Source organism: Cryptomeria japonica, chromosome 11, assembly GCF_030272615.1.
Source record: "Cryptomeria japonica chromosome 11, Sugi_1.0, whole genome shotgun sequence".
NCBI classification, from domain to species: domain Eukaryota; kingdom Viridiplantae; phylum Streptophyta; class Pinopsida; order Cupressales; family Cupressaceae; genus Cryptomeria; species Cryptomeria japonica.
In genome coordinates this window covers 308,717,975-308,727,814 of record NC_081415.1, presented here as the reverse complement: position 1 = coordinate 308,727,814, position 9,840 = coordinate 308,717,975, and positions in this window count along the sequence as shown.

Sequence of the window (9,840 nt, the reverse complement as noted above, 5' to 3'; positions counted from 1 at the left end):
TTAAATTCTTGGGACATAAATTATGGATGTGTCCTTCTCTATTACAATATGTGCACCACATACGCTGAGGTTTAGATGTCCTTATTTCTTATTGGATTGATAATTTATTAATGTTATCCTATAGGATTTCTAAAAGTTTCATGTTTGAGTAATTTTCAAGGGTCCTCTATTCGATAGGCCACTATAATCATGTTTCCATATCTATGAAAGTCTCTTCCATCCAACCTTGCTCTTATGTTTGAAAATGAACCATTCAATGTTATGTTTCTTAGTTATAGGTTCCGCTAACTTCTTGCATACTTCTTTGAACTTCCTATCATATTTTTTGATGGGTGTCATGCCTTGTGTGAGGCTTCTCATTTTTGTAATGCTCTCTCTATGGGGATTTTTGGTGTCCCAAATTTTATCAAAAGTTCTAACTTAACTTCTTTCCAAGTGGTTGCATGTTGAGGATAGTGTATCACATACCATTCTAATTACTCCCCCCACATTGATTCTACAAAGTCTAACAATTTTATTTATTGAAAAAATTATCAATTTTCTCCCATATTGATTCTAGGATCAAACAATGCTCTCTTGAATCAATAGTATCGATTCCAAATACTAGAATATTAATGATGGTCTCCATTATGGTAGAGTTTACTTTGAGTTTTTTTGATGCTTGGTAGGTGGTAGTCAATTTTAGCTACCTATTTTAGCTTGATGTGTTCTTCTCTTTTATGCTAGTATGTTGGGGCTTATCTTCTTTGCCCTTGTCTCTTTGTAGTTTGATTAAAAACATTTCTCTCCTAGTATTTCACTCCATAGTATCTCTCACTTGCTACTTTCTTTTATGTTATTCTTCTCTTCATTGTTCTTATCTACTTAATGTGGTGTCTTTTCTATTTTGATTCTCTTAGTTTTATATCTAGCTAGGGATGGGTCCTAGTTTGAGGGTTGTGTCATTTCAAGACTCATTTTTACTCCTTGATTTGTAAATGATTTATCAGTTAGGAATGGGGTTCTTTCTAGAGTTTTTAGGAGCTCCTTGAACCTATCATCTAATTTGGCTGTAATGTTGGTAAAATGTTTTAGAAGGGATTGTGATAGGGTAGGATCCATGTTGCTACTACTTGTTCCTAACAACAATAGCCTTCTTTCATACCCTTCAAATTTTGATTTTTTAGTGTTTACCAATTCTTGCATTTTAACAAATTGGGAATTCAAAATTTTCAAGATGTTTTCATCTCTTTTTCTACTTCTCTTTCCTCTTTTCTTAGCAACACCCATAGTGGTGCGCTCAAAAACACCCTTTTTGGCATGCTCCAAATTTTCCTTTATTGTTATTTCCATTCTTCTTCAATGTATTTCTTCTCTTTCTATTTCTTGTCTGAGTCTTCTATCTTCTCCACTAGGGTTGGTCTTTATGTCTACTCCCCTTATTTTAGTTTTTTCCTTGATGTCACTCAAATTCTTGTTATCACATTTGGCCATGGATATTTAGGATTTGGTCTTGCATTACTTCTATATTTCATCCCATGGTGGTTTGGTTTCATTAATAGTCACATAATTTAATAGGTCTTTCAAACCTTTCCCTATTTTGAGTTTCACATCCCCTTGGTTCTTGAACCCTTAGCATAGGGTAGATGTGAAGAAGACACAGATTTTATCAATAATATTTCATTTCTTTTCTTTGATTGGTAATTAATATTTGTATTGATTCAAAAAATAAGTGTACTTTTCATAGTATCATGTCCTCAGATTTTCATATCAAGGCAAATTTCATATCAGCTATTTACAATCGTTACATCAAAATGCCAAAATTGTAGTCCCCTTTCCCATCTACACCTATAGCATATATCGACAGAAATAAAATAAAAAAACCCAAAAAACACAAAACAAGTTCCACCACCTCCTACCCCTCCTCCACCACTGCTTTGCCTTTTTCATTCTTTGCCAACATCATTGCCATGTTTTGGTTCACAATCTCTTGTTTGAATCGGTGACCAGAGGGCTCACCCTACGACAGAACATAGATCATCCTCATCCTCCTTGGTTTCGTAGGTCTTCCATTTTTACGCCTAGGAGGAACTGACTTTGCCTTCAAGGCCTGATAATTCTTGTATGCTTCCCATTTTTCTTTCTCCAGTCTGGTCTCCCAAAGGATCATAGATTCAATCTATGATTTTACCCCTTGCATCTCGATTTTAGCTATCGCTCTCCTCACTTCTTTATTGCAGTTCGTGCTCCACAAAAGAAATGGCCTAAGAGGATGTGCGAATTCACTAACATGTATCCACACCCCACTTGGGTATGAAAATCCCTCCTTATCATGCACCATTTCTAACAAATTCTCCATCCCCACTAGCCATTCTTTCCTCACACACATGTTCATGATTTCCGCCACCGTATTTCTTGGTTCCAGCTCAAGGTACCATGCCATGAACATTAATGCAATATCCGCATTGGTGTGGTAACTGAATTCCCCATTTACATGATCCTCCCCAAGCATGATTTTTACCCACATAATGAAGGTTCTCTCTTTGAAGATGAAGATTTTGACAAAATTGTCCTTGGTAATTCGGCCCTAAAAGGCCACCTATTGTTTATTGGTCTGCAACGAGAAATTTACCTCCATCTTCAAACTCTGCACACTTTCCCCATGTCAAGCTTCACCAAGACACTGATGAATGTAAATGATAGGTCGTGTGTGATGGTATATAATTTTCTTTGAAATACCCTATGTCTTAAATGCCTTTTCCAACTTGGCATTTCCTCATAAATTTTGGCAACAAATCTTGCATACGGATCCTACACCACAAGGGATATTTTTTGGTTTTTGAATTCTTTGTTATGATCTCTTGTCAGGTTAACATTAATCGACCACCACTAGCTTTTGCCATTCATCTTTATTTCTGGTGAGACGGGCATCATTCTTCATACATTGACCTCATTCAAACACCAATCTAGTGTACTTCCTTCAATCTCCCATGCTTTAGAGCGACATACATCTTCTCTCCTTGCACTACTGGCATTAATGAGTAATTACATACTCCACATCTTAACTCTATTTTGCTAACATCATCCTTTCCTCATTCAACTTGATTTCTCCTTGTTGATAATCCACTGCTTCCTTTTCTTTAACATTTGCTTCCTATTATCCTCCTGTTTTTATTTTTCAAAAGCCCAAACCTCTATTAATAAACGATTTTTCTCTTTCCTTCTATCGCTTATGTCTTATCAGAAAAACCCTGGCATATCGAAACTATGCTTCGTATTTCTCAAGTTCTATTTTCTCCCGATGTCATGATCTTAAGGAGAAGTCGATGTTTATCGACTGACAACCAGTAAACCTTGTGCCTCTTGTTCCTTCATGATACTTGATGCTCTCTTATAGACCGATGTTGCGGTATCAGAAGCTTTCAGTTTCCCTTATGTCCATTTCCAAAGTCAACCCACGATCATGTAATATACAATTTCTGAGAAACAAATCAAAAGGAGATTCACAAGTACCATAATTAATGACAAATTAAATGACTAAAGGCACATAAAGGTGATGACGTGAGTTGCAATTTTTTGATATTATTACCTTTTTGCAGGAAAAATCTAATGCACCATCCTTAGGAACTGATCAAGTAATGCATGCCATCACGATTTTTCCTTACCAAAAATGGTTTTGCCCCATAATAACCAATTACCGGTTGTTGATCCTGACCTAAATTGGCCAGAAAGAGAGCAGGGAAATATTATCCAGGGGATACATTCTCTTGCATGGAAACAACAAATTGATTTTGTGGAATATAGAAAGGTTATCACCTTATTGGGAAAGATTACTAGGCAAGCTGAAAATAATGAAGAGTATTTTTAGGAAGAAATAGTTGTAGAAAGAAACTCTGGTAATCAAGATTTCATACAAAAAGAATGGTTCATTAAAAGAAAAGGTCCCATAATACAACCAGATACTGAGCATATGCAGGACACATGCAAGATGACATTCTCTTCGACCTGACCGACCTCGCCCGGGAACTCATAGAAGACGAGGATGAATTTTCAGCAGTTTATTGGGTGCTTATAGAAGAGGAGACAAAGGCTGAGATGATCGACAATCAGATTGTTGGTTAGAAACCTGTGCCTGATGAAGAAGTATGAAATTGATAGTTGTTTATAATATAAAATTTAGTGTTAATGATGCAACCTTCTGGTAATTTTTGTTTTATTTGAAATCATGTTTAAAATGCTCATTTTTCAAGACAGTTTCTTGGAAATTGGAAAAGGTAAAGGGGGTTTTTAGATATAAAGTGATAGTAAATAGAGGAAATGGGGGAAGAAAAAAAAGTTTTAGAAAGAGAGACTTGGGGATTGTTTTTTGAAAGACAAGTAGAATATGGATATGTTTTGGAATCTACTGTTTAATTCTGAGTATGGAAACTTTTGAATAGATTATCTATATGATTGGACTTTGCGCTACAGTAGATGAGTTTGCATTTTTCTTATGTGAGTTCCTTATGTTCAAATTTATGTACGATGAGTTATTTAAGACTTTTTCCCCTCTAATGTTCACTATTGTGTGATGTTTATCTTTACATGAGTACTTTATGATAGTGGCTAATTGATGGTTGATTCGAAGAGCTCTTTCATTATCTTTGCAATTAATTATTTTTCCTTTAGGACTTTCTGGTTAAAATTTTGCCTTTCCTGTTTTTGGTTAAAAGTATACCCAAAAAAAAATAAAATTCATATCATAAGAGGGAGTTGTTCCTCTAAAATTCAGAGGAAAGTTGCAAAACAAACACAACTTCTCCAAATTTTTTTAGTAGTTTGTTCCCTAATCTAGGGCTAGGAGTCATATTGTCATATTTTGAAGGGAACAAAATTTGTTAACCAACACTTCCTGATTTCCGTCTCTTAAAATATGGGATACTTTGAATTTTGGGAATTCCTTTAAAAGTTTAATAATGACCTGTATTATATTGTTGATTTTCCAATGCCATTTTTTCAAAAAAAAATCAAATTTGGTCACAATATACCTTCTCCGTCGGAATTCTAGATCAAATGTATTAGTGCCTAAGTGATAATTTTTGAATCACCCTCCAACTGCAAGTGTCTAACCCCAAGTCTTTTTGCCACCTAAATAGCCACCAAGGCTGCATTAGCTTCTACCAAATTATTGGTGGTAAATCCTAAGCCTTGTCTACACTTTTCCAAAATCATGCCTTCATGGTTTCTTGCCACATATCTCGCTGCTAATTGACCTAGATTACCCCTTGTCGTGCCATCGAAGTTCACCTTTATCTACTCTTTATCTAGAGGACTCCATTTGATGTTTTGTCTTTGTATTTCCTTAGGATCAACCCTAAGAATCCTATTAATGAGCAATAATATTTCATTTCTTAATCATATTTAATTTCTTTCTTTCTTTCTGATTTGGTAATAAGTTAAGATTTTAGAAAATTTGTTCCCAACAAAAAACCCAATAGAAAGTAACCAAGGTCCTTGTTGACAATTTTTCTTGCTACCTCCAGTCCTAAGAAGAAATATAATTCCAGGTCATGGGATTAAGATCCTAGAGCCTAAATTTGCACTATAAATAAATTGAAGACAAGAAAACACAACACAACAAGGATTTACTAGCCGTCTTCACCTCAAGTCCCACTAAACTTAGGAGGGTATTCCTAATTCTAAAATTGTGCATCTAGTTCATATGTAATATTGTTAATGACATTCATGCTCATAGATGGTAAGTGGTTCTTATTCATGTAGAGATCCTCCAAATAATAAAAAAATCAACCCCAATCTCCTTGACTTCAAATTTTAAGAGGACCAACAAAACCAACAAATCTTAGAAGAATGCAAAGGGACACAAGATATACATACTCAGATTAGTCCTCTACAACAATGTATTATTTCAGGGATGCAATAATTTAAGCAATTTAGATATGAAAGAAAGGAAAAAGAAAGAAACACAAAACTCAATGACTTTAACATTTTCTAAAGCAAATTCCAAACGGTTTCAACAGACCAATGTGTGTCCTAGGGAACAGACTCGACCACCAGATCAAGAATGAAAATCCTCACTGTAAAGTTATTCTAATTAGTGGATTATGAGTATTAATGCCTTGCATTAATACAACCCATGACATGAATTTCACAAGCTATTCTTATTAATCCATTACATATCTCAAGAATTCATTGTAACTTGCAAATAAGTTTTAATTCCTTCCTTTAAGGAAACCCATATGCATAGTCACACATTGACAAAATATTGCCAAGACAAATCAAAGTATCCTCAATATTATTACTCATGTGAGTTCTGCAAATACAAAATGGATAAAATTAATGCAACACCTTAGCATTTTATTCATTACTAATTGAAAATTAAGGTATGGGATTTTATCCTTCCTTTACTATGAAATTACCTAGCCCTAGACAAACATAGCCCTTCTTTTACCTGTCCAGAAAAAAAGAAAATTTCAGAACCCTTACTCACGGCCTTGGGATTCCTTTTATAGTTACAAAGAATGAAACAAGCTATGAGTTGTTTTAAATGTGTATAAACATTACCCACTATTAACCCATTTACAAGACAATAACCCCCTACTAAAATTGGCTGCCTCAATCTTGTGCTCTAGCGAGACTACCAGTTTAGTTTGAAGAAATACATGAAAGTATTGTTGCTAAGGTCAGAGTGCTTCCTTGAAAACTAACCACCTTTTGAGCCACATTACCACTGACTATGGGTGACTATTGATGCAGAGAAGACCAGGAAGAAAGATTCCTGTTACTCATCCTAGTAGGGGAGAAGTTTGAGAGTTTCTAAAAAGCAGGATTGTTTGGCTCCAAACCCACATCTCCTGTGTCTTCACCCTTTTTTTTCTCCATAGCTCACCTACTTGAAGGGGAAAAGGTTGTTAGCCATTTGGTGGAATTGATTATGTGTTGCATTGATGTTTTGTCATTGATGCCAACACTAACTATTTGGATGCTTTACTGGCACCCTTCTGGTCCTGATAGGTTGAGTGGTTTCTGGTTGGTTTGGATCCAGCATGATCCGGTAGGCTCCGGTATGGTTTGGTTATGGAATTGTCTTATTCATGATACTCATGTTCATATTCAGTCAGTTGGTTTCAGTTTGGTGATCAGATGCTATCCTGTTTTCTTGGAAGCTTGGCTTTTGGTTCCTATGAGGGTTTCACCGGCAGAGATTTTAATGAATATCTTTGATGATATGCATAAGTGGTGTTGGTGCAGCTTCTGGTGGATTTCCAGGATGCTGATGGTGATCATGTTCGAGAATTGGCAGATGGAGATCATTGCTTTAGTGTATGGACCTATATTGGGTCCTGGTTGGTCTAGGTTAGGACCGGTTTAATGAAGCATGTGGATTGGACTTCTCGATACGTTTTCAGGATGTCTTATGTGTTGGATATTTTTTTTTGGTCTAAGGCCGACATGTTTTCTAATTATGTAATTGGTTTATTGTTTGGTGGCCGACCTGATTGTTTATGGCCGAGGGTTATTATATATAATTTCATTATAGATCATCATGGTCATGGTCAAGGGATGTAATGTGCGAGTAATGTAATATCATTCAGGAAGAGGATTTGGTTGATCATTGGAGATCGAATTGGGTTTATGTAAGAGGATTTAGTTCTCCGGTATTGAGCTTAACCAGAATTGTACTCAGGAATAAGAGATGCTATCTTTTGAAGTTCAACACTTCTCTAGATTGTAGTTTGGACTTTTATGTAGTCAGTGAGACTCCTTTGGTGATGAGCAATGTGCTCTAGGTTGTTGGCCTTCTTGTAAGTGCAGACCCCTCAATTGTAATTCACATACTTACTGCAGAAGTATTATCTGACTATGGGTAGGCTTCCCACCATGGTTTTTCCCTTTACCGAGTTTTCCACGTATAAATCTTGGTGTCATGTGGATGGTATTTATTCTGTGATTACTGTTTATGCTTAATTGGTTTAACTTCTATTTCGGTATTATTGTTTTGGGTTCTGGTATTAAAGTTTTAATTTCTTAAGGTTCCGGTAATCTATGACAATTGATTCACCCCCCTCTCAGTTGTCTTCCAGTTATTTGAACTATTTAACAATTGGTATTAGAGCTTTGGTCCTCTCTGCAAAAATATTAGATGCTTGAGGAAGATCCTATGGTGTCTAATAGTTCAAGTTCATCCAGTTCTTGTGGAGCTATCTTTCAGAGAGATATTCCTAGGCTTGATGGAACAAATTACATAGTATGGAAGATTCAGATGGAGACTCATCTGAGATGTCTTGGCAAGGAGATTTGGGAGATCACACAGAATGGTGTCACACATCATAATCTATCATCTCGCAATCCTCCTCTAACAAACCTGGATAAGGAGCTTGAGAATGATTGTAGAACAAGATAACCCCTCTTGTGTGCACTTTTTGATCAACAAATAATGGGATTAACTGACAAATCATCTGGAAAGGCTATATGGGATAAGCTGGAGACTCTTAATGAAGGTGAACCTATAGTGAAGATTTCTAAACTTGATGGTTATCGGGTGAGATATGAAAACCTAAAGATGGAAGAAGATGAAAGGATTACTGCATTCATGGAAAGAGTAAATGACATTATTATGGGAATTCAATGTTGTAGTGGAACTTTGAGTGAAGATGAAATAGTTTCTAAAGTTTTGCAAGCTCTACTGCCAGCTTACAAGATGAAGGCTACTGCTATTAATGAGTTGAGAATAATGGCTAATACATCTGTCAACAAAGATACGTTGTTTGAAATTTTTTTTGCTTTTGAGCTTGAAGAATTTGGACCTTCTGGAGTTGTGAAGTCTGAACCTTCTTTTGATGCATCTGCATCATCAACTAGTAAGCAAGATTGGAAAGATTTATATGAAAAGGAATTGGATGGTATGAAGAGAGAAGATGAAGAGTTTGAGCAACTTGAAGCACTATTTGCTAGAAGAGTACCTAAAGGACCGGTAGGAAGTAAGTATGAAGGAAAAGCACCTTTTAAATGTTTTGCTTGTAATAAGATTGGTCATTTTGCATATAGATGTCCTGAAATGAATTCAAGATTTTAAGAGTTAGAATATCTTTTAAGCCTAACTCTGGATATCAGAACAAGTATAAGTACAGGAAAAACAGAGACAAATAATGCTACATAGCGGATGAGGAAGGCATTACTGATTCTGATGATGAACCGACAAAAGACTTTACTAGTGGTTCCGACAATGGGAAGGAATGGGGGTTCCTGGCTATCAAGGAAGATGTTCCAGTACTGGAAGAGAATGTACCTGAAGAGAAGGCACTTGTTGCTAAAATTGAAGACAAGGATTCATGGGTAATTGACAGTGGTTGTTCACATCATATGAGTGGAGATAAAGGGAATTTTCTATCTTTGGAAGAATTTAATGGCAGTCTGGTTAGATTTGGAGATGACAAAGCATGTATGATAAAAAAAGAAACTATATCATTGGATGGTAAGAATAATACTGACAATATTTATTATGTTGAAGGTTTAAGGCATAATCTTTTGAGTGTAGAACAATTGGTGGATAAGGGATTTCAACTACAATTCAAGGATGAAAAATGCAAAATCATTAATAGATCTGGTTTGGAGATTGCAACCGGTACACAGACAAAAGGTAATATATTTTATTTGAATTTTGGTGAGAAGACATGTTTTATTACACAGATTGATGAGAGTTGGCCATGGCATAAAAGACTATGTCATGTGAATTTTGATTGCATTGTAAAGATCAATTCAACTAAGGTAGTTAGAGATATACCTAAGATTATGAAGCCCTATAATCCAGTATGTAAAGAATGTCAAGTGGGTAAACAGGCCAGAACCTCTTTTAGGAGTATA